We start from the raw sequence: 26,724 nt of genomic DNA, 5'->3' as shown, positions 1-26,724 counted from the left end.
GCAATTTTTCCAGAGTTGGCTGGCTGCCTTGTAATTTTTCCTTGTACGTCTCCTCCTCTCTTTTTTCTCTGTCCGTTTTACGGCCTCTCATGGATCTTCTTACCGAGGCTTGGGACTCTCCTATTTCTCCTTCCTCCTCTGAGTCATCTGTGTTCTGCTCTTCTTCATTGTCTTCATCATTCTTGCCTTTGGAATTTTCAGCGTTTGTGTCTTTGATGGAGGCTGAAGGTGTGCCTTTGCTTGAAGAGTCTGGGTTTTGTTTTTCAGTCTCCTCTGTGGGTTCTGTCTCCTTTTGGGTCTCTGCCTCCTGAGTTTTCTCTTGTTGCGAGCTGAGAGGATCAAACCTGTTTTCTGAAGATGGAGAAATATGTTGAACAGGTGGCTGATGGGATCCTTTGCCGCTAGGTCCTCCCGTCTTCTTAGATTTGTGGCGCTTGGTTTGGTTCCATCCGTCCTCCTTTCCCTGCGTGGCCTCGATGTTGGATGGGCAGCCTCTGGCGAAATGACCATACACGTGACATTTCCGACATTTGAAGGGCAGCTGCTCATAGTCCAGCTTCTGCAGATGCGTCCAGCTTCCGACATTTATCGTAATGGCCTCAGGAAGCCCTACCTCCAGATCTACTTCTACGCAGATCCGGGCGCAGTCGTATTGGTCCTTGTTGTTCGCTTGATCAATAAATTTCCCCAGGGCATTTCCAATGTGACGCAGAGAGTCCCAATTCCAACAATGGACCGGGAGGTTCGGGAGTCTAACCCACACCGGAACTGCGTTAGGAACATCGACTGCTGGATCAAAATCCGGGGTCCATTTGTTGAGGTACAGACCCCGAGGACCCATGAAGTAGGGGCCGTTTCGGAAGATCAGGTCTTTGTCTTCCTTTGCAGTGAATTCGAAGAGGAAGTATCCTCTCCCCAGAAAGTAAGAAGTAACGTTTTCTCTGATTAGCGGTGCCTAGTTTCTGGAGACCCAGCTCTTCGTGGATTTTGGGGACGGCCAAAGCCCCGTAAACTGACCGATGAGAGCTCGTTCGAACAGTGACAGAGCAACTTGCATAGGGGTTTCAGGCAGAAGGGAGATCGCTGGGATATCATCCAGCTTTTTAACAAATTTCGAAGGTTCAGGGGTTTTCTTCTTAGGGAGCCCTGCCAGAAGCCGCTTGAAGGCCTCCGAAGGTGAAAGAGGCAGTGGAGCAGATGGGGAACCCTGGGGGGAGCCCATAGTCTCCATGATCTCGAATCTTAGAGAGAAGCCAGACAGATTCCAGCGCAGATCTCCATAAAGCAGCCCACCCTCAGGCTCAGTCGGATCCGCCCTCAGGGAGCAGAGTCTGAGCGCGCGCACAGGGGGATGCGGCCTCCAAGTCCGAAAGCTTCCGATCCGGCTCAATCCGCTGAGATCGATTCAGATCGCGTAAGGAATGGCGGCCTGCGAGGGCCGAGGCAGCTCGTCGATCTCGCTCAACAGCCTATATTTTGATTTTGTTAATAACTTTTGAATAGTATAGATATATGTCTTTCGGATTAATCACTTTATTAGGATTTGGTCGGATGAAACGTCGACCAAATCCTAATAATGTGTTTAATCCAAAAGACATATATCTACATTATGGATCAAAAACGTCTTTGATTTAACTTTTGAATAGGTTTTGTTACAATATCATAGGTCAATACCACATGCCCAAAAACCATAACCTATTTTACAAACAAAATATTTATAATAATACAAGATTCTTAACCACGCCTATTCATCCCCATTTTACTGTGGATATTTTAACTTGTCAAAAATAGGTTTTGTTACAATACCATGGCTTATCGATACCACATGCCCAAAAAACATAACTTATTCCAATACCATGGGTTATCAATAGCACATGCTCAAAACTCATAACTTATTTCACAATCAAAATATTTTATAACAATATGACAAGATTCTTAACCATGGATATTATTAGCTTGTAAATAGGTTTTGTTATAATACCATGGGCCAATACCATGGCTTATCAATACCACACGCCCAAAAATCATAACTTATTTCACAATAAAAATATTATATTTTAATTTTATTTTATAACCTAAACCTTGTATCCTTAGGGCTACTAAAAATATTCCTATAGAAATTAAATTAAGGTTTAATAAAGTTAAAAATGAGAGTACTTTTATATATGAAGACGTGAAATTTATATAATATAAATAATATTATTAAAAACCAATATAGATCTATCCTAACTAAGCATCTAAGCCATGAGAGAAGGAAAAGTGACTAAAGATAATATAGGAAAGAGAGTGCATGATATAGGTTCAATATTTTACAACCAATTAATACTTTCCTAAACACAATACAATGTGATCAAATTGAAGAGGGAGGGAGAAGGGGGGCTGAGAGATTATTGTATTTTAGTTGATATGATTGATCCAAAATATAGGTTCAATATTTTACAGCCAATTAAGTGTTTCTTTTTAATACTTTCCTAAACACAATACAATGCGATCAAATTTAAAAGGGAGGAGGGGGGTGAGAGAGAGAGGGAGTAAATAAAAAATACATAGAGAGATATATGAGGATAGAGAGAGGTAGTGACAAGGAGAGATGGAGAGAGAGTTAGGGAGAGAGGTGAGGGGGGAGACAAAGAAGGGGAAGAGAGAGAGGGAGGCAAAAAGATGGAGGGGAGCGAGAGATAGAGAGAGGGAGGGAGATAGTGACAAAGTTGGAGAGAGAGAGAGAGAGAGAGAGAGAGAGAGAGAAGGGGGGGATGAGAAGAGAGAGAGGGAGACACAATGATGGAGGGGAGAGAGAGAAGGAGAAGTTGAAGGGAAGAGAGAGATGGGAGGGATAGATAGAGGGAGGTGGGAGAGAAAGGGAGAGAGAGGAAGGAAGAGAGAGAAGGAGAGAGAGGGAGAGAAGAAGAAATACATAGAGGGAGAAAGGTGGGCAGAGAGAGGGATTGACAAGGGAGCAATGGAGAGAGAGTGGGAGAGGAGAGCAGGAGAGAAGAGAGAGAGGGAGAAAAGAGAATATATATATATATATATATATATATATATATATATATATATATATATAGAGAGAGAGAGAGAGAGAGAGAGAGAGAATGTGTATGTTTGGGGGTTGAGATAGGGAGAGGGAATAAGAAAGAGACACATAGATACAAATATAGATATTATATAATAAGCCTAGATCCATCTTAACCCCAGAGTTATCAAGTGTCAAAAGGGATCAAATCTCTCGAGGTGCAATCCTTTCCTAAAGTTTCACACTCAAAAAATAGGTTTTCACCTTAAGAGATTGGATCCCTCTCGGTGCTTGATAGATTCGGAGTTAAAATGGATCTAGGTTGGTTTTGTAAAAGTGAAAGAGAACTTTATCAATATATCACTTTGATCAGAGCGGGGAATTGAACTAATGACTTCAAATCAATGAGTGCTTTAACCGAGTACTTGATCACCATCTATCCAAGATCCCATGGAAAAACTAAATTATATGAAAGCATATAATTTAGTTTTTCCATATTTTAATTTATGACTTTAAAGTAAATACATGTTTTTAATTATTAAGTTCACTTAAAGGTAATTTATCTAGTTTTTATATATAAACTTATAAATAAAAATAAAATATTTTTTAAAGATATATAATTTTTTTTTTGTAGCCTTGGTGGGACTACATTTTCATCATGTCCAATATATCACCCCGATTAAAATAAAGAATTAAACCAATAACTTCATATTAAGTAATGTTTTAACAAAACACTCATCTATCCAAAACCCGTAAACAATATAAAAAGAAAAAATTAATTTAATCATTATTAAAAAATATTTTTCAATAGAAACCTAATAATTATATAAAACATATATAAAATTAATATCGACCATTTCGATTATTAGAAGTGTGTAGAGACCACCACCAAAATCTTTTGTATATCATTATCTATGAAGTATCGTATGCCTCAGGTTTGACCGTAACTGAGACACTCACAACTTTAATGTAGATCATATATTTAATAATAGCAGTGGATAATGAAATATTTAATAACCAATGGACAAGCACTAAATGTGACGGATGATTGTTTCTCAGCTCAGCTACATGGTTGTAACACTTGATGAATTTCCATAAAAATTAATGACTTGAACGAAAATATTAATCACCAAATAAAATAAGTCGCTTCATACAATACTCTCCCTCTACAAGGCTGTCATACCAAGCCCGGTACCCAAGCCCAGTGCCACCAGCTTACCAAGCAACATAACAACCTTAAATGTATAACACATATCCCCAAACAATGAACAATAACATGCTAAATTGGAGGAACAATTAAATTCAAGAAAAAGAAATTAAATTATTTTTAAAAATTAATAAATTTCAATCGATAAAGTTAAATTATAGAAACATTTCATTGGATTTTTGGTTAAAGCTAAAGTAATATAGTTTGACCAAAAACTCAATGCAATATTCACTCCGTAGCAAGGATAATAATAATGAATTTGAAATTTAAATATTATATATATATAATAAAATAATTTTAATGATTTGTTAATATCATCAATTATTTTTTCAAAGTTATAGATCACTTTGAGGTAATAATTAAATGTGTGGTTGCACTCAAAAAAATTATATTAAATAGTTTCATGATCCATGCACACATAAGTGGATCAAAATCCACTTCCATGTCCTTCAAATTAAAAAATGTTTATTAGTTCATGATGATATCTCTCTTGAGCATAGTTGTGGTAGCTAGGGTTTAGCTCTCGTTGCTTTCATATGCAAAAATCAGTGTGTTTGGAGTGGTTATTTTAAGGATGGTGAGGTTTGTTTCTAATTCTTTTGGAACTCAATGTCAGGGAACAACTCATTTTGAGCCTTTTAGTGGGTCGCGGGTGTGTGTATTTGTCAATTTTTAGTTTGGTTCCTCTTTCAAAGATGTGGTCAAGCATAATCCTTTCCCCTTTCCTCTTTAGGAAGCCCCTACAATTAACATTCCCATGGATCAAGATGCATATGAAGATACTGATTACTTCAAATCCATTGGTTTGATTTTCCACTTTAACAAGTCTTGCTCTCAATTAGTAGATCTAAATGACTATAATTCTTCCTTTTGGAAGTTAATTATGAAAAAAGAATATTCCATTCATTCATATGTGAAGGGTTTCCTCATTGTGGAGTTTTACATTGAGGTAGATAGGGATATGATCCTATGAAAAACATCGTTTCACCAGTGCATTTAGGTAACACTCCCAAATACATGCTTGCATTTTTGGAGTTTACCCTCTCTTTAAGCCATAGGTTATGCTCTAGAAAAATTATATTTTTCTATCCATGAAATTGACAAGCATAACATATCAACATACACATGAATATGTCAATTGGTGTAGCTAAGGGTTGCTATCATCCCCACCCAAGTTCAATTCTTGTGTCTAACATGTTGAGCTTATAAGTATATCCTTGTAATGGCTCGAGCCTTGTTGTCGAAGAGTCCAATGACCAAAACATGTATATTCCTCATATGAAATATACAGGTAGGCTCTATGAAGATCATTAGATAATCTTAAAATATATTGAAATTCCATCACAAGTAGATCCTTCATTGCAATGGAAACCAACACCTCAAGAAATACAACAACAAATGGTAACTCAATCCAAAGAAAGAAGAACCTACCTCTCTTGATACGGGGTAAGGAAAAAATTGAGTCCTCAACCAATGGCAAGTTGGGAAAATCAAGCTGAAGAAGTTGAGGCACTTGAAAAAGAAAAGGAAGAATCATTAGATAAAAGAAAATCTAGGAATGGAAGGAATAGAAAGGACCTCGACAAACACAAAATAAGTTCGGATAGTAGTAGGAAAGAAGAAAAATATTCATCAATAATCAAACCAATGGTGACAATAAGTTAATCTTGCAATCCAATATAATCATGTATTTCTTTCATCTTGTATGCAAGCAATTTGTGCGAATATACTCATGCACAAAATTTTGGAATGCAACTTTTCTAACTCTGTGGCAACCTAAGATAGCCAATTTCGACTTGGGGTTGATAAGTCTTTGTAACATTTTTCAATTGGGTTTATATTGGATGGTTAGGGGAATGATTGTTTATCCTCCCCATTTAGGTTCAATTTTTGTAAGTGACACGTTGAACTCATATTGAGCATATTCTTTGAAAGACTTCAAGCCTTCTTGTTGTAAGAGCTTAAGCCTTGAAGAATATCTTACCCTTTCCTACAGGCTAGAGAGTGGGGTACTTTGTTACATGGAAAACAAAAGTCTCAATAAATCTTGGAAATAAATTTTATTTATTTTTCATATTTACACCGAAGGTGTCACTTTTGAATCAATTAAGCCACCGACCATTGTCTACCTTTTCATTTTCGACCATTGGATTTGTCAAAGTTTTCCACCGTTGGATTTGTCTCGCAAGTCTTCCAGAGATGTGTCTCTGTTAAGCAACTACTCAAAATGTGCCCTTCGTTCTCACAAATGCTCTACATTGGCTATGTGTTGAAACCACTTTACAAGTGCCACCAAGTTTCACGATACTTTGTTTCCTAACCGCTATACAAGTGCGTGTCACTTTTGCAATACTTTGTTTCGCAGCTGGCTGCACAGTGGTAACTGCTCTAGAAGTGCAGCTCTATCTTTCCACTGTTGTAGCAATCGCTCCATTGTGGCTTTGTTAGAGAACTACCCTATAGGTGCAGCTCCGTCTTGCAACTGCTCCATAGTAGCGGGTGTGATTTTGAGGCAACTGCTCCACACGTATTCTTGATGTGCTGCTATTCTGACTGTGTTGTTTCATGCTCTTCATAGGGATCGGGATCGAACACGACATCTACTGGAACAAATTTATCCCCATTCTTTTGAGCAATTTATTGCTTTTATTATTATCATTTTCATCATTTACTAAATATAGTGGCAGAATAGAGTCACGAGAATGTGTGATATTTGTGCCGTATTTACTCTGCAAATCAAAATGGTATTTCAGAATCTTTGATCAGAATCCCCAATAATACTACGCTGGATTTTGTCGAAATTTGAAATTTCACGGTAAACAGAAAATCGTTGGCATACTTCTATCTGTTCCGTTTCGTGCCGTATTAGTTGGGCATGGTCCACGTCACGTCTGCTTAGTAACTTTTCATTTTTTTATAGGCAATTTAATTTCGTTCGAACATTTATTTCAATGTTCTGGAAAGTATAATAATGTGTTCTTCAAATATTATTAGCTACAATATTTTATTAAATGAATATGGATGTAGTTCAAGGAAATAGAGGCCGATAAGATAGTCAAATTGCAAATATTATTCGAGAATTTTTTTTGCAATTTCTTCCTTAATGGCAAATTTTCGTTTACAGAGATGAAAAAACAAAATCCTTAAAGTTTTGCAAGAATTTTTTTTTTGCAATTTCTTCCTTAATGGTAAATTTTTGCAATTTCTACTTTAGTGTATGGAAAATTTCACAAATTTCACAAATATTGTAATTATTATTTATTAAAATATTATTTTATTAATATTTTTTTAAAATTTTAAAATACAAAGTTTTTTGGCAAAATGTTGTGAAATAATTTCACTGACAATTTTATGAATAATTGTTTTCCACCATAAGCATCCATACAAAGCACTCACAATTTTACCAATAGTTGTTTTCAACGATAAACATCCATAAAAAGCTCTCTTTATGTTTGCATAACCTTGATAGCCCATTACAATGACAATATAGCATTAATAAATTCTTTGAACCTTCTAAATAGGAAATTTAACATGTGCCATAAGAACAGGTTAATCCTAGATGCATCTTTCCATGAACATAAAAAATCATTTTAGATAGAATAAAGGCAAGGAAGCGTGGATAGCATTTATAAAAGGAAACCATTAAACATCCTTTCTCATTTGCAATAAAATTTCATAAACTTTCACTATTATTTTTATCTAAAGAAAACTGTATCAACTTAAATATTGTCAAATTCACGGCATAGCTCGCATAAATTGTCTGCTACTAATTACATGGAAAACTAAAGACAATTATGAATTGACTCAAATGATGAAAGACAAATCTTCCCAAATCTTCCATACCTTTGGTGTATCTTTGCACCTTTAAGGGCAATTGCTAGTTATACCATCGTTGTAAATTTTGTTGCAACATTTTTTATTAATTTAAATTGTCCAATTTCTATATATATTCTAATTTGAATGTATGCATAATAAAATGTAGTTTTTTATTTTTATTTATTTATTATTTATTATTTATTTTCTAATTACTATTTTCTAAATAAATAAAATTACTCAATCAATGTTTTAAATATATTTTATAAAAATGTAAAGGTAGAAAATTATTTATAATAGCATCACAAACATAATAGAAAATAATGGTGAGAGAGAGAAACAATAGATACATTGAAGTTTTTTCGTTTGTTTCTTTTTGTTTTTGTTTGTTTGCTTGCGTGTTTTTCTTTTTGTTTTTTGGTTTTTTGTTTGTTTGTTTGTTTTTTTTTAAGATGAAAATGTCATTTTTGAATATTTGGCTAATAATAATATCAATAATATAATAATAACATCATTCATCATTGGTCAAATTCTATTAGTATGATTGGATTTTGTAAGGTGGTCCAGGTTCAAAATTCATGGTATTCAGGAGGAAACAACAAGAAAAAAAAGCATATTAAGGGTTGTCGTGGCCTAGGAAAGGTGTGATCCCTAGGTGATTTTGATGACTTAAATGCGTGAAGTTTGTTTTTTGTTGTTGAAAGAAATGGGTAAATTTTGCATTAATAAAAGAGGGATGTGGTCTAAACTGATACAATTCATTTGAGAGATGCTTTGACCAAAATCCTTGAAGGTTTGGGTTAGAACACACAAGTACAACCCAAAACCTTGCATTAGTATACATATCTATTGAAATTTTAAATACATTTGAACTAAATACTTCCAAAAAACGCCTAAAATCTAGATATATTTGCATTTCATTCTACTTAACTTTTTTCTTTTTATGCCTTTTCACCTTTCTTGGAGAGTTTCCTTTTGTCTTTTCTTTACTTGGGTCGAACCCAAATTCCCAATCATTTCTAGAGGATCACCCATTTTTCATGGGGTTTCATTATTTGTTTCCTTCTTTAAAATCGGAAGAGGAGGAGCCTCTCCCAATTGATTTTCTCACCGTGGGGCCTTCTGAGAATCTTCTATTAACCTCATGTCTCCTGGGACTGAAATTGGCACTTTACCTTTATCCAAGGTAGGAGAGACGTTCTCTGTGGGCTTTTCCCCGTGAGGAATCTTTAAGGAAGTCAAAAAGGAGTTCCCAGAGGTGACTGCATCGAAGACTGTCGCTTCCTTGATTAACAGTGGCAGGTTGTCGGTTAGAACAATAGAATCTTGAGATGAATCACTCGAAGCCTCTGATAGTTTGATAACTGATTGCACATTAGATTCCTCGTTTAAAGATTTATCCTCTTTGTAGGGTACTAGAGGAAGATCCATTTTGTAGACTGTATAATGCTCACGATTGGTGCCATCCCACCGATGAGGTTTTCTGCTAGATCCTGAAGCTTTGTTCTCCCAATATTGGGACAATATTTGAAAGTATGTCTAGTCTAGTAACAAGCTCTACAATGAAAAGAAAGATTTTTAATAGCCTAGTTTTTGTATCCAAGACTTGTTAACTTTATCTTGGGAGGAAACAACATAGTTACGGATCAAACGAGAAAATGACCCAGTACCTGTTTTTTTGAGGTACCAAAAAATCACTCGATTTTGAAAAGTGGTGATTCAGAATAAACATATTTTTGGCACTTTAAATTTTCTTATGTATCAAGTATGAACATTTTTTGTTAATGATTTTCATGCTGATTTTGAAAAGTGTTGATGCACCATCAACACAATTTTTTTTTAGAGGGCTTATTTTTTGCACTTTAAATTTTTTTATGTATTTAGTATGAACATTTTTTTTGTTAGTGATTTTTATGCTGATTTGAAAAGTGTTGATGGAGCATCAACACAATTTTTTTTAGAGGGCTTATTTTTGACATTTTTTTTGGTGATTTTTATGTTGATAAAAAAATGACAAAAAAAAATCAAATATAAAATAATATATAAACGAAACAAAAAAAATAATAAAAAATTATCAAAAAGTTCAAATATTAAAAAAAAATAAAAAAAAAACACAAAAAATGCAAAAGAAAACAAATATTAAAAAAAAATGAAAACAATAAAAAAATCACAAAAAATAATACAAGTAATAAAACATAAAATAAAAAATAAAAACATGACAAAAAAATCAAATATAAAAAAGACAAAAAAACTACAAAATGAAAAAAAAAAAAAATTAGTGGTAAAATTTAAAAATTTAAACAAGAGAAAAAATAAATGGAAAATATTTAAAAAATACAACACAATTTAAGAGAAAAATAAAAATTAAAAAAAAAAACAAATTTTTTTGAAGTTAAAAAATAAAATAAATAAAAATAATAAAACAAAAAATAAAAATAAAAATGAAAAAAAATAATAAAATAAAAAAGAAAAGATAAAAAAGTAATATTAAAAAAAATTAAACACTAAAATAAAAAAGAATTAAAAAACAAAAATTAAATATTAAACAGAAACATTAGAATATAAGTCATTTAAAAAAAATTAGAAAAAAAAATTGAAAAAAAAAGGTCCTGGGGTGGCAGGGCCTGAGCTATAGGGGTAGGCGGAGACGGAGTTGTGTGCAGCTCCTTTCTGGCCCACCCCCATGACCCAGCTGGCGGGGGGTGCTAGGGGCCGACTACGGAGTTGGCCCCTGCCACCAGCGGGTCGACTGGCTCATGGGGGTGGGCGGGGAGGGAGCTGTGACCCTGGGTCGCGGGGGTGCGCGGGGAGGGCGCTGCACACAACTCCCTCCTCGCCCACCCCCACGACCTAGACCCCCTTTATTTATTTTTATCATGTGCGGCCCAGCCGGCCCGGGAGTGGCAGCGGTCAACTTCGTAGTCGGCCCCTGCCACTCACGGGCCGTGCAGGATAAAAAAATTAAAAAAAATAAAAGAAAAAGGCCGTGGGGCTGCAAGGGCCGATTCCACCCCAAGTCCTTTTTTTTTTTTTTTAATTGGACCCTGGGGTGGCAATCAGCCCCTGCCACCCTAGGGCCTTTTTTTTTTTCAATTAGTTATTTATTTTATTTTCATGATTTGTAGAGAGAATTTATATTTATATATATTTTTAATGTTTTATTTTAATTTTAATTTTGTTATTGTTTTTATATTCATTTTCATTTTTTTTTAACTTCAAAAAAAATGTTTTTTTATTTGTTTTTGTTAATTTTTTTCTTAAATTATGTTGACTTTTTGAAATATTTTCCATTATTTTAATTTTTTTGTTTAAATTTTACGAGTAAATTTTGAATATATATATATATATATATATATATATATATATAACTGATTATTATTATTTTTTAAATTTTTTGTTTTTATTTTTTTGCTATATTTGAAAATTTGTTTTCTTGTATTTTTTTATTTGAATATTCGAATTATTTGATACTTTTTATTTATTTTTATTTTTTTAAACTTTTAATTTTTAAATGTTAATTTTGTTTTGTTTTTTTTTTTTTTAACTTTCTTTCTTTCTTTCCTCTTCCCTTTTTTTCCAAGGTTTTTTAGTCATATTTTTTTCTTCCATAATGTCATGTTTGAAATATTTTAAAAACTTAATTTTTTTGTAGTCATAATCTTTGGTTTTAATTCCATGGTTGAAAAATTGTCAATATTTTAATGTTTTTCTAAGTCATGAATATTTTATCTTTAATGCTATGGTTGAAAACAATTATAAGTATTTTTTCTCAAGTTCATGGTTGAAAATTGTTGGAAATTTAAAGATTTTCAGAGTCATGATATTTTATTTTTAACGTCATTATTAAAAAATGTTGAAAATTAACCTTGAAAAAAAAACATTATTCCAGCATCAACATTTTTTTAGGGTGTTTTTTGCACACAAAAATTTGGTTTTTACTGCCATTTTTAAAAAATGTTGAAAATGTACAAAAAAAAATGTTATTCTAGCATCAACACTTTTCATTTTCAACTTGTTTTTTCATGTTTTTGGGGGGTTTTTGGGCTAGAGTACTCATTTTGAGGTAATAGTTCTCGTTTGATTGGTAACTATGTTAAACCCCTTATTGAAGTCCATTTCCACACATATGCTAGAATATGTGGGCTTTAAGTAACATTATGTTTCTTTGTTTCGACAATATAATTTTCCTAAAGCATTTCCAATTTTAGTTAAAGAAGCAAGGTTCCACAAGTGCAAAGGAAGATGTGGGAGTCTTACCCAAACTAGAGCTGCTAATATTGAAGCTAATATGGGATTGAAGGAGGGAAAACAAGGCTGTATAGAGAGACCTGCGTTGCCCCAGTACCACAGGCTAGAGCTAGAAATCAAATCTCTTCCTTTTGCCTTATCAAATATTGTAATGAAGAAACCTTTAACCAAATGATAAATGTTCAAATCATCAAAAATAAAAGGCTTCTAGTGTAATTAAATCCAATATTGGAGGTATACAAGCCTTGGTCATATACCATTGAACTTATAAATCATTCTAGCTTCAGAAAAAAATGTAGCCTCATTGAGAGATTCAACCACTAGTAAAAACTCAACCACAAGAGCCTCCAAGATTGGAATCATTAGAGAAGGAGGTCCTACAATAGAGCTCAAAGAAGAAATTCTAGGGAAGAAAGTCACAATGTCTCTGAAAGATAAAGGAGATGAAGTCGAGGGAGAACCTAACTAGTCAGAGGTAGGGACAATGTGAAACGCTTTCGCGATTTCACCGATAGACTGAGCAGGGTCTCGAAGAAATCCCACATGACCTGTAGGAGAGGTGGCGCCCAAGTCACTGAAATCTAGAACGGAGGGCGAAGTAAGATTGGACAGCGAGGACACAGGGGGAATATCCCCGTAGGTTGCTAAAGCTTGTGAACCATCCACACATTTCCCCAGAGTTGAAGAACTGTTATCATTTGAAGACTTTCCCATCAGTACAATCACTGAAGAGGAGAGCTTAGCAGAAAAAGGAGGAAGAGCAGAGGACAAGGTCGTGGAAGAGAACAATGGGCTAGATGCCATGGATGTTGATTCACATAGATAAGAAGGGGTGAATTGCTAGGGACGAACCCTAGCCACCGTGATGCAGGGGAGGCACTTCACCATAATCAACAAATTCCCAAAGTTTGTTATCTTCCATTATATCCATGATTTATTGTGAAATACCCTAATTAATTGGAATGGGTTGTTTATAATAGGTGTTTATTTATAATCCAAATAAACTAAACATAAATTTATTATATGATATTTTTGGTATCTTTTAAGTTATAAGAATACCAAATTTATTTACTAATATTTTTAAAAGTAATATTTTTATTCTCCCAGATCAAATGAAAAGGGAATATTAAAGGGGGTAATCACCTCACTTGGTGAATGCGATAAATTTACCACCCAACTTGTAGTTATGTTGCAATATGTGTATAGTCTTGAAATCTCGTGGAAAAGCCAAGGTATGTTTAATGCTAGAGATCTGGTCCAAAAATCGAGTTCAATGCTCACATGCAAGGAGATATGTTTGACAATGACTCTGAATCCCTGCCCATCATTTCATGAGTTACTCTGGTCCAGGGCATTCATTCCTATTGTTTTATGTCTGATAATGGCCTTAAAGTATCTTTTTGGATAGTAGTTTGAGTTGATTTGTTTCTATTTTTACTTATTCATGCTAATCAAGTGTGCATAGTGGGGATGCATCCTTTCACTATTTTTCCATCTCTTAAGCTTGCAGGTTTGCACTCTCTTCTATTGCAGGTATATTCAGTCCGGGTTCCTATTCTATCAACCGTGGTTGGGAAAAAAGCTCGTTACCATCAAGGAAAAGGGAGTTAGGGAGGGTTTAGTGACTCTTGAACTAAAACAAGGATCACAACATCAACCCATATGTTTAGAGAGTAGGCTCCTCCCATGGTTTAGGAAGAGATAAGGGAATTCAAAGTAGATTTCATTGTGGAAAGGAAATGTATGTCATATTCATAAGTGTTGGAAGATACATGAGTTTAGGTGCTAGACACTGGCCACACTTGTGGCAAGTAGGACCAATATATGTTAACCATTGATATGTATTGAAACCTTTGTTGGGAAGGGTGATCATGGAAACAAATGAAGGAAAGGAAGAAATTATGTTGATCTTGGATTTGGTGGTGGTAAACTAGATGAATATGGGGGTGCATCTCAAGCATATAGAAGCAATTTTGGGTTATGTTCCATATCTGAGTGGCGGTGAGTAGGTGAACTCTAGCCCCATTAAGGTGGGTGTTTCCACATCCTCCTAAATTTTGAATGTACTGGTCATGTTTCTCTATCTGGTCTCTTAGTAATAGCTACTCCTTGAAAGTCAGTATACATAGGTTATTTTATAGCTATATTACTTGTTTTCATAGGAAGTATAATTAAAATCTTATGGTAGTGTAAATCTGTATCTATTTTAGGTAACTTCTTTTGGCCACTTGTTCCATTTTTGGAATGATACCTTGATATTTTTCCAGTTGTTTGGTTTCTAAGTGGAAGGTAGGGTTATGGAATAAGTATAATGTAATTTAGCTTATAATAATACTATTTTCATAATAAATATTAATTTACTATTTGATTTTATAAACATTAATCTTTAAATGTTTCTATATTTTGGTTGTGAGTTTGGTGCATTAATTCAAAAGTCCCTTGATTAATTGATAATATGCTTTGAAATAATAATAGGTGGTTGGTGAAAACATATTTCCTTTGAATTTGATGGAAACCATAAAATAATTTTTTCTTGGGTGTTAGGAAAAGTGTTTGGTAACCAAGCAAATTTTTTAGTGCTCCTTCACGAAATAAAATTTATTTAAGCTCAAGAGGAATCAAGAATCCCATTGCAATATGGGATTTATCGATTATAACTAGGTATATGAGAAACCTTTCAAACTCTAAGGACTCTAATTTAACAAAGTTCCCCTATAGAATTCATAGGGTATCAAGGAGTTTCAAAGAGTACAATATTTCAACATGTTGAGGGATTTCAATAACTAGGCAAATCCCTTGGAAAATGAAGAAATTATGCTTCATGTGGGATCGATCATAATAAATGGGGTGATCATAAGTTTTTCCCACATCTCCTAGATCCATAATTGTTAGCTCATCATCAAGGTTAATATATATATATATATATATATATATTAACAAGATCGGGTAGCTTATATATTACCAAAAGCTTTGATGGAGCAAGCTCCTATTACAAAAGACTGTACCATGAAAAACATCTAAGCCATGAGATAAGAATGCAATGTCTTCTCCTAGGCTTGTGTTCAGGATTTCATGTATTTTTATGTGTATTCTAGTGTACTGCCTAACAAAATGACCTACTAGAAAGAGAAATTTGCATGTCATGAGCTCTCTAACAGGTTTTCAAGGCTTGTGTACTGATTGCTCCTGATTTGACTGATTCTTCTTGTCATAATTGTCCGAGTTCTCTCCTTCGTTGCTTGAAGAGTTCTCTCCTTCAGTGGATTGAATTCCATGTGTATAGTTTTCTTGTTCTTCCTTTGTCTCTGCTTTCTGTTCCGAATTTCGCTGTGCTTCTTTGATTTTGTGTTGCCTAAGATGCTTCTTCTTTTGCTACTGTTGACCACCTTCCTTTTGGCGTAAACGAGAACCATTGGATGTGTCAACAGACGAGGTTGTCAGAAGATTAGCGGCCAAGATTAATTCACAAAGATTGGGATCAGGGGATGGACGGTGGAGATTAACCAGAGGTGCTGATGGAAGAGGAGACTGGGGGAGCCGTCACAACCGTCGATGGTTGAGATCTACGGTCATCGGGCACGAACAAGTCCGCATGTTAACCGAGAAGAAAGGCGGGATTAAACGCGGAGATGGTATTTCAGGCAGGTTATAAACCATAAGTGGTAAAAGGGAGCGATCGCCCAATTCCAGTGACTGAGTGACATGTAGCATCGGAGGAGAGAGAGAAAACTGATTTTCGGGCGGGTAATCTCCGTGCTTGTTGTCTGCCCGAAATCGGTGGGAACCGTCCGATCCTATGAGTATAGATCAACGGTGGGGATGAATCATGCAGATTTGATTGAACATGCTAATCAACGACCATCGGATCGAGCGCTCAATCAACGGTCCTAATTTGATCGAAGATCGGAGAAAGGACGGAGCAGCGCTGCAGAAAAGGCTTTGGCGTACGGGCCCGACGATAATAATAGATGCAAAAGAATGGTTTTTTGAAGTACAGATAAAGTGCTCGGACGGGTTTTTCCCTTGTAAAATGATAGAGCTGAAGTCCCTGCAAACGACATAATTGAAGGAGGGCCAAAGTCTGGTTATATCTGTCAGGGAGGAGGGCTGATATAATGAGAGGGGTAGATGGAGGGAGTGGGTGCTCAGAAGGGATTTGTGCTCGCTGAGAGAAGTGAGAGAAGGGAGAGAAGAGATACGAAGAGAGAAAGCTGGGTAAGTAGAAGGGTGGGGGCTTAAGATGAAGTCTATGCGCTGAACAGAGGAAATACTGCTGGCTATTAGAGAAGACAGGGAGGGTCTTTGAAACCAAAGTAGCACTATAATAACATGGAAAATGGAGATTTCCTCGCAGAAATTGTTGCTGCGATTTTTGTGAATGTACCCTCTATTCATATAGTGCGTTATCTCAGCCTGAAACCTACCTTCGATGAGATAGATTACAACGTAGTTCTTGTGATTGGGATCAGAATCTTCATTCTTGCTGTTGCTCATACGCGAGTCTGAAGTTTCATGATTTTTCTTTTGCTTTCCCATGATTTCCTGGCTGTTGCTGCAGTGATTTGTCCTTTTTTGTTATATAATTGTTGTTTTTTGATTTATTGCTTTTATCATTGTGGTTTTTCCTTTGGAATTGGTTAGCTTTAAACTTGTGGTTTTTGCTGGTTATTAAGGAACAGAGCTGTGGTATTCCTCCTGGTTTTCACGAACAAGTCCTTCATTTTTTTTCACTGCTTGGTTTGCAAAATAATCTGCCTGTTGATTGTGAATTCTCAAGACATGTCTGTAGATTACATCGCCAGAGCCTTCCAGGTTCTTCCTGATTCTTCTAAAGATTCTGTTCATGAACTCATTGCTTGGTTTTTTGTTTCTTGCCATTGCCTCTATTATTATGGCTGAGTCTCCTATTATGATAGGATTTTGGATTTCTCTTTTTTTTATTATTCTTGTTCCCATCAACAAGCTGTATGCTTCTGCCTTATTATTTGAGATTTGTCCCAATCCCCATTCATAAGTGACATTTTCTTTCCCATCAGGATCGAGGATTATTCCCCCTGCCCCTGCCTTTCCCAGATTATGCTTTGAAGCCCCATCAAAGTATAGACAATATCTATTCTGATTTTTCCTCCAGTTTGTCAGTTCCTCTTCACTCATTCTTATTTTCCATATAACTCCTGAGCTTGTCTTCCTCTGTCCTTTTTGCCCATTATTATTTATTATGGCTTTGCTGAGCCAATCTCGCTCTTCCTGTTGAAGAGTTTTATAGTCTGTTGGAGTTGTTCCTTTGACATTGAGTATTTCAGAAGTTAGACCCCATGTTTTTGAAAGGGTCTTCCCTATCCTTGGGATTTGATTTTTGAAAATGCACTTGTTTCGTGTCAACCAAATTTGCCAACATAGAACCACTGGAATGCATTTCCATATTCTCTGAATTGTGGCTTTTTTCTTTGTTGTGTATGGGTAGGCTTTCTCAAAGGTCTGAAGAAAATCTAGCAAGGGCTTTTCGAAATTTATTCTTATTTCCAAAGGACTTATCAGCTGCTGCCAACATTCTTTGGCAAAGATACATTCTTGGAAAAGATGCTGTATATTTTCTTCAGCCTGCATGCATAATGGGCATTGTGTTGGACCTTGAAAGCCTTTTTTTCTTAAGTTTTCACTGGTCAATATTCTCCCTTTTAAAAGAGTCCAGATGAACATTTTTATCTTAGGCAAACTTTCTAATTTCCATGCTATTTTCCAAGAATCCCACTCTTGTTGATTTGGTTGTTCTTGAAGGATTTTATATCCAGTCCTAACTGTATAATGTCCACTGCTTGGGTCCTAGAGATATTCATCTTCCTCATCATGGTGGATTGGTACTGCCCCTTTTAAGAGCTGCTTGATTTTGCTCCATTTCCCTTCCAGATCTGTCGGAATTGTTGAGATTTTCCAGTCTTGCCACTCTTTTTGGTTCCATAGAGAGATTGAGTGTAAAGTATTGAAACCTTTACCTTTCATCCACTCTCGCATGTCTTCAATTTCTGGATGAGTCTGAAGTGGTTCTTTTCCCATGATTTTGTCCTCCCAAATTGAAATTGTTTTTCCATTGCCTAGGATTTTAGAAATGTATCTACTCATTAATGGAATTATTTTTTTAACCAACTTCCAAACTTGGGTACATTGTCTTATTGGGATATTTCCATTAAGCAATCTTTCCCTGGTGCCATCCATATGTTTTGATAAAAGAGTCTTTTTCCACCAACTCTCTTTTCCTGTAATTAGTCGCCATACTATTTTCATTCCCAATGCTACATTCATGAGCCCAGGTATCCGTATTGATAGTCCTCCTTGTTCATAAGGTAGTACTACTTGCTCCCATCTGACCAGGCTAAATTTTTTGTTTTCTTGCTTCCCCCCCTGCCACAAGAAGCTTCTCAAGATTAACTCCATTTGTTTATGGGCACTTGCTGGGGCCATGATTATTGCATATTGGTAGATAGGTAGTGCTGCAAGGAGTGCTTTGATCAGTATTACCCTTCCTACCATATTCAGCCACATCATACCCCAACTTTGTATTTTGTTTTTCATTTTTTCAATTTGTTTGGTCCATATTTCTATCTTCATGTTCTCTTTTGAGATTGGAAGTCCCAGATCGAAGAAGTGTGTCCATTTTCCTGTACAGGGATGTCTAATATTTTTGAGATCCTTTGCATAGTTTTTTTTTGGGGGGGGGGTATTCCATCAGTATGTCCAACATTTTTTATTGTTTAATAGCCCACCTGAAACCTGTAAAAAAACATCCAGAACTTTTTTGAACCTCCTTGCTATTATTGTTGAAGCCCCTCCCAACAACAATGTGTCATCAGCAAAGAGTGAGTGGTTTATTGTTTTTACTCCTCTTGCTATTCTGATCCCTGTGAGTTTCTTTCCTTTCTTTGATTTTCCAAAGCCCTGCTTAAAATTTCCACCATTATAATATATAGGAAGGGGGAGAGAGGAAAATTGTTATGAAACCAGCTCAAGAAAAAGATAGAAAAGATAGATCAACGCCTTAGAATTCAGCCTCTTCGAGGGGGCAACCTCCTTTACATTACATAAATGAACAATTCTTGGATGATTCAAATGACAAAACCTCCTTTCTATATATAGGAGTCCAAGGAGTCACAATATAACCCAGCGGACCTAACAATAATAATATAAAGCCAAAAAAATAACAATAGAGGGATTCTATGGGGCACAGTAATAACAATATGGGGATAATAGGGGCACAACAATATTAATAAGGGGTACAAATACAATAGTAATGGGGTAATCACTAGTATTAGGGACCCAACATGCCCCTCTCCTTCAAAAAAGTGTTGTCCTCAGCACTTGAGAAGTTCTGGATGCTTCTGTATAAAATTCTCTTCCTCCCATGTGGAATCTTCAGCCGATAAGTTCTTCCACTTGATAAGATACTCCGAAATTGATCGATTTCGTAGTTGTCGAGTTCTTGTTTTTGTGACTGCTTCCGGTTCCAATATAATTTTTCCTTCCTCGTCAAGTTCTGGCAATATTGTTTGAACTGGGAGCTTGTCGCTATGGAAAACTGGGTGCAATCGAGAAGCTGCAGGAAGCTCCAATTTGTATGCCATAGTACCAATCTTTTGCAACACCTTGTATGGACCATAATACTTTGGTGATAATTTATTATCCTTCTTAGCTTGCTTGAGGGACATTTGCTTATATGGTTGTAGCCGTAGGAATACCCAATCACCTACATCAAAACTTCTTTCGCTGCGATGTTGATCTGCCTGTTGTTTCATTCTATTCTGTGCCAACACGAGGTTATCCTTTAAGAGTTGGAGGACTTGTTGTTGATGTTCGATGTGATGTTCCACTGCTTGAACCTTAGAATTTTCTCTTAAATATGATGTGATGGATGGTGGCTGATACCCATAAAGTGCCATAAATGGGGTCATTTTTGTTGCTGTATGGAAGGAAGTGTTATACCACCATTCAGCCAGAGGCAACCATTTGACCCATTGTGTCTGTTTATCAGATACAAAGCAACGAAGATATCCTTCCAAACATTTGTTTACTATCTCAGTTTTCCCATCAGATTGAGGATGATAAGATGAGCTATGAGCTAACTGAGTACCAAGACAAGAAAATAATTCTGTCCAAAAATTTCCAGTGAAAATGGGATCTCTGTCACTTACAATAATCTTTGGGTTTCCATGTAGCTTTTGAATTGTTTCCATAAATGCAGTAGAAACTGTACTGGCTTTAAATGGATGTGATAATGCACAAAAGTGTGCATACTTGGTAAGTCTGTCAACTACCACCATGATGACACTCTTTCCCTCAGACTTGGGTAAACCTGTGATAAAATCCATTGAAACCTCCTCCCAACGTTGGCTTGGAATGGATAAAGGTTGTAATAGACCCGGTGTCTTAATTGTTTCAACTTTATTTTGTTGGCAAACCAAACATTCTGCCACAAATTTTGAATATCTGATTTAAGGCCATCCCAAAAAAATTCCTTCTTAACCTTGTGGTAAGTTTTTAAAAATCCTGAGTGCCCTCCTAAGGGAGAAGTGTGCAATTCCATAAGAATCTTTTGTTTTAGCTGGGAATTCTTACAGAGGTATAAGCGATCTTTGTACCATAACGAATCATTTTGCCAGCTAAATGTATCAGACATACTGGAATCTTGTTGTAACTTTCGAATAAGTGCCCACACTTCTTCATCATTCTTCCATTCCTCCCTTGCTTCGTTTATCCAATCTGGTTGGATAATAGAAATGGCGCACAACAATGCTTCCACATCCTCATCCTTTCTTGAGAGTGCATCTGCCACCACATTTTGCTTCCCTTTTTGTAGATGATTTCAAAGTCATAACCCAACATCTTTGTGACCCACTTTTGTTGCTCTTCAGAGGATAATCTTTGTTCTAAAAAGTATTTAAGGCTATCATGATCCGTTTTTACCTTGAAGTGTCTTCCCATTAGGTAGGGTCGCCATTTCTTAAGTGCATGGAGTATTGCCAACATTTCCTTCTCATAAATAGCTTTGTGTAAAAACTTTCCCTTGATTGGACGACTTTCAAAAGCAATGGGTCTTTCATCTTGCATTAAAACAACACCAATTCCATTTCCTGAAGCATCACATTCCACAATAAAGGTTTTTGTGAAGTCCGGTGTAGCTAAGACCGGTGCTTGGCACATTGCCTCTTTAAGATGTTCGAAGGCCTTTGTTGCTTCTGGAGTCCATGAAAATGCATCTTTCTTCAATAATGTTGTTAGAGGTGCTGCTATTCTCCCATAATTCTTAACAAACTTGCGATAATACCCTGTCAACCCGAGAAATCCTCGCAGATGCTTTATGGATGTGGGGATTTTCCATTCCTTAATGGCTTTAATTTTGCTAGGGTCTACCTTAACTCCTTCATGAGATACAATATGACCCAGATATTCCACCTCTTGTACTCCAAAGAAACATTTGGATCTTTTTGCATATAATTGTTTCTCCTCCAATAGTTGTAGCACCCTGTCAACATGTTCAACATGATCCTTCCAAGACTTGCTGTAGATTAGTATATCATCAAAAAATACTAACACAAATTTTCTAAGGAATGGTTTGAAAATTGAATTCATCAAACCTTGAAATGTTGAAGGTGCATTGGTAAGGCCAAAAGGCATGACCAAAAATTCATAATGACCCTCATGAGTTCTAAATGCTGTTTTCGAATGTCTTCAATCTTCATTCTGATTTGATGATATCCCGAACGAAGATCCAACTTGGTGAAGTAAATTGATCCATGCAATTCATCCAGTAATTCATCAATGACAGGAATGGGAAACTTATCTTTAATAGTGAGCTTGTTGAGCTCCCTATAATCCGGACACATGCGCCATGATCCATCCTTCTTGTGCACCAATACTACTGGAGCATAGAAAGAACTTTGACTTGGTTGAATTATACCAGCCTCTAGCATTTCTGCAACCATACGTTCAATTTCACTCTTTTGGGCATAGGGATATCTGTACGGCCTGATGTTTGGAGGAACACTTCCTGGAATCAGATGAATAGCATGATCATGATCACGAATAGGTGGGAGACCTTTGGGAGTCTCAAATACCTTGGAATGATTGTCCAAGACTTTTTGGAGATCTGGAGAAATAGATGATTCCAATGTGGAAACATCTAGCGAACATAATTGTGCAATTACACCTCTTTGTTCCTTTTTTAGAAGCTTTGTCATACCATTAGAGCTGATTATCTTTCTCGGTTTCCCTGCAATACCCCTTAATTCAACTTCCTTTCCTTCCATAGAAAATTTCATGAAAAGTTCTTGAAAATTAAAAGCTATTGTACCCAAGGATTGTAGCCATTGGACTCCTAGTACAACATCAGCACCTCCCATTGGAATGGAAAGCATTGGGCTAGTCAATACATATTCTCCCATGGATAGCTTGATATTATGGCACTTTCCAGAGCAATTTATTGTTCCTCCATTTGCAACCATCACTTGACACTCTGGTGCTGGATATAAGAAGCAATTCAATTCTTTTGCTACCTTACAATGAATAAAATTGTGGGTACTTCCTGAATCAATCAACACTATTACCTTTTTCTTCTTGATTTGTCCTTCTATCTTGATGGTTTGAGGAGTGGTAATTCCTGCCAATGCATTACAAGATATGGTCGGATTCATTTCTTCTTTATCTAGGCTTTGTTCCTGGAGTATATCCTCTTCTTTTGACCTTTCTTGCTCCTTTTCTTCTTCCTCTTCACAATCTATGTAGAATAATTTCTTCTCAGCACACTTATGACCTTTAGTGTATTTGCTATCACAACTGTAACAAAGCCCTTTTGCTCTTTTTTCTTCCAATTGTTGTGGTGTCAACCTTATAGGTTGTGGAAGACTAGCGGCAACAACACTTCCGTCTTTATAGTTGTGAGTGGTATGCTTCCTGGTTGCCATAATTTTGCTTTCCATTTTTCTTGCTAACCTGAATGCCTTCTCTAATGAATCAGGTTCCCAAAGGCGAACATCATGTTGGATATTATCCTTTAAAGACCCTATGAACACATCAATCCTATGCTCCTCTGGAATATCTTTTACCCTTATGTTCAATTTTTGGAACTCCTCAATGTGCTCCATTATTGAACCCTTTTGTTTGAGACTTATCAATTGGCTAAAAAAAGTGTTGCTTTTTGTATCCTCATAATGTGCTATCAATTCTTCCGTAAAAATTGCCCAAGTGATAAATTGTTTACGAGAGCAAAGCCATTGATACCATACAAACTGATTTGGTTCCAAATATAAAGTTGCAATACGTACCTTTTGTGTGTTTTGCACATTATTGAGATCGAAAAATTGCTCCATCTGTAATATCCATGTTGCGGGATCCTTGCCATCAAACTTCCTCATATCGATTTTTGGAATATGGTGGGTCTTTGATCCAACATTAGAGTCTATGGAATCATGATTAACATTTCTTTTGTTCTCATCATGAGTTTCCTTTACTACCCTTTCACCATTAGTGACCCTTTCTTGTAGCAACTTATTCATATTTATCTTCAATTCTTCCATGTCTGTCTTCAAATCTATCTTCAAATCATCCATTTTAGCTTCCACGTCATTCATCTTAGCTTCTACACCTTTATTTAAAAAATCCATCTTAGCTTCTACGCATTTCTTTAAACCATCCATCTTAGATTCTGTTCCTTTTTGTGTAAGGGACAGTTGTTGCACTTGGTCTTGTAATTTTGATATATCATGTTGCATTTCTTCCTCTTCTTCATGAGTCATGCTAGAGCTTTCAGGTTCCTTACTAGGTGTTTGCATTTTCTTTCCTCGGGGCATCAGTTACCGATAATAATGCTGTACTATGCCCTTTGAATTCCTTTAAAATAATTTTTCAAACCAAGCTTAAGCAAAAATTTAAGAAAATCTACACACCTTTTTTCACTTTGTAGGAGCTCGATATTGCCTCTGATGTATCTCTGTACTTTCCAATCATCTAGTTCTGAATTTGTGATCTACAGTAGCCCTCTGTGTCCTCTTTCCAATGCCACAAGTCTGACCCAAATTGGATTCTCCAAGGAAGAGTTATGCGAAATCTCCCACAGTGACTTGATTATAGACTAGTTCAGTAGAGCGAACTTGTACGACTTGGCACAAGTCACTGCCTTTGGATCTGAAGAATGCATATAAGAAACTATAGTCCGTTCTCTTTCTGTACCTTCTTACAAAATTTCAATCTGATCCCTAGAGAGAAAGTTATGATGCTTTTCCCCAGGTCACAAGTTTGGAATGTAATTCAGGAGTCTGCAAAAAGACCAACTTCCTCAGATCATATCTCTGCAAATATAGCGCAAAAACTCTGAAATTCGGACCCAAGGTTCAGCGCGATTTCTTCTCAAATGGGGTTTTTTTGCAACTTCTGAAACATCGCAGAAAAAATGTTATAGCGAAAATTCCACGATGACCTGTTTGGAGCAGTAAAACCCTAGAATCCAAAGCTCTGATACCAAATGTTATGAAACCAGCTCAAGAAAAAGATAGAAAAGATAGATCAACGCCTTAGAATTCAGCCTCTTCGAGGGGGAAACCTCCTTTACATTACATAAATGAAAAATTCTTGGATGATTCAAATGACAAAACCTCCTTTCTATATATAGGAGTCTAAGGAGTCACAATATAACCCAACCGACTTAACAATAATAATATAAAGCCACAAAAATAACAATAGAGGGATTCTATGGGGCACAATAATAACAATATGGGGATAATAGGGGCACAACAATAGTAATAAGGGGTACAACTACAATAGTAATGGGGTAATCACTAGTATTATAGGGACCCAACAAAAACCTTGCCTAAGGCCTCTTGTGCTTTGAAAGAAGTCACTGGGCCTTCCATTTATGGGGGGGCAATCCAAGGAGTAGAAATGCATGCCTGTATGACTTCCATTATATCTCTTGAGAAAATAATTTTATGGAGGACAACCATTAGATATGGATGGCTGACCCTGCCAAATGCATTAGCCATATCTAGCTTGATTATGAGGCCTTTCTCTTGCCTTAGCATACTAGAGTGTACAACTTCCTGTACAATAATCACATTATCTATGATTTGCCTGTTGGGCACGAATCCTCCTTGATTTTCAGATATGATTATTGGAAGTACTTTCTTGATTCTATTTGCAATTATTTTTGATATTATCTTATAAGATGAATTGCAAAGAGAGATAGGGCAAAACCTGTTGAAAGTTGAGGGGTTTTCTTCCTTTGGGATTAGAGCAAGGTAGGAAGATTTTGTGTTGCCTCCTATTTTTTTTTTGAAGACATTCTTCACCATTCTTAAGAAATCCTTTCTAATGGTATACCAATGAGATCTGTAGAATGCTATTGTGAAACCATCTGGCCTTGGGGCTTTGTCTGGATGCAGGCTCCATATGGCCGCCACTACCTCTTCTTCTGTGGGATCCTTGCACATTGCAGCATTTTGTTTTGTTTTTTTTTTTGGTGTGCTTTAAGAAATATTCACTCTCAACCATTTCTTCATTGGCTGAGAGTAAGTTTTTAAAGTGCTGATAGGTTGCTTTTTTTAGTTCCTCCGCACCTTTGACCTCTTGGCTTTCTCCTTGAATTTTTTCTATTTGGTTTCTTGCTCTTCTTATTTTCATTGTGTTGTGGAAAAAAGATGTGTTTTTCTCCCCTGCCTTGAGCCACAAACTTCTGGATTTCAATCTTGCCTCTTCTTCTTCTTTCCTATTTTCCCTATATATTTCCCAGAAGATTTCCTTCTCTCTTAGATAATCTTGCTTGCCTTCTTCTCTGTTTTCTTTTTCAGTTTGCATGCTTTCCATTTTCTGTTGTAACTCATTTTTTTTTCATTTTCTCTTGCCCATTCCTTTAATTTGGTTCTTGCTGTTTTTAATTTTGTTTCCCATATATACTGAGGTGATCCTGTTACTCTTGGCTCCCATGCTTCCTTGACTAGTTCGCTGATTTCTGTGTTGTTGTCCCAAATTGAGCTGTATCTAAACGGGAGCGGTCCCTGGTTTTCCATTTTGCCCATGACTATTGTCACCGGTTTATGGTTAGATGCTGTGGTGTGTAATTTTTTTTATTTTATGGAGCTGTGCACTGCTACTATGTTTTCTTGTATCAGAATTCTATCTAGCCTTTCTTTTATGTTTCTTTTGCCCACTCTTTTATTGCTCCAAGTGTATTTCCCGTTGCTTGGCGGGATGTCTATTAAATTATGTTGTTCCATTATTTCTTCTAGAATATCCCTAGATGGGTCTGTGGGGTATGTTCCTCCAAACTTTCTTCTATACTTCTTACCAAATTTAAATCTCCTCCTAGAATTAATTTCCCAGCTTGTATTTCTTTTAGTGCTTCTTTTATGGTGGCTCATCATTGCTCTTTTTCCTTGTAGTGATTTGGGACATATATATTTAT

Source organism: Pinus tabuliformis, chromosome 9 (assembly GCF_031772625.1).
Source record: "Pinus tabuliformis cultivar Carrire ecotype Pingquan chromosome 9, CPIR1, whole genome shotgun sequence".
Classification (NCBI taxonomy): Eukaryota; Viridiplantae; Streptophyta; class Pinopsida; order Pinales; family Pinaceae; genus Pinus; species Pinus tabuliformis.
This window is presented reverse-complemented; position numbering follows the sequence as displayed.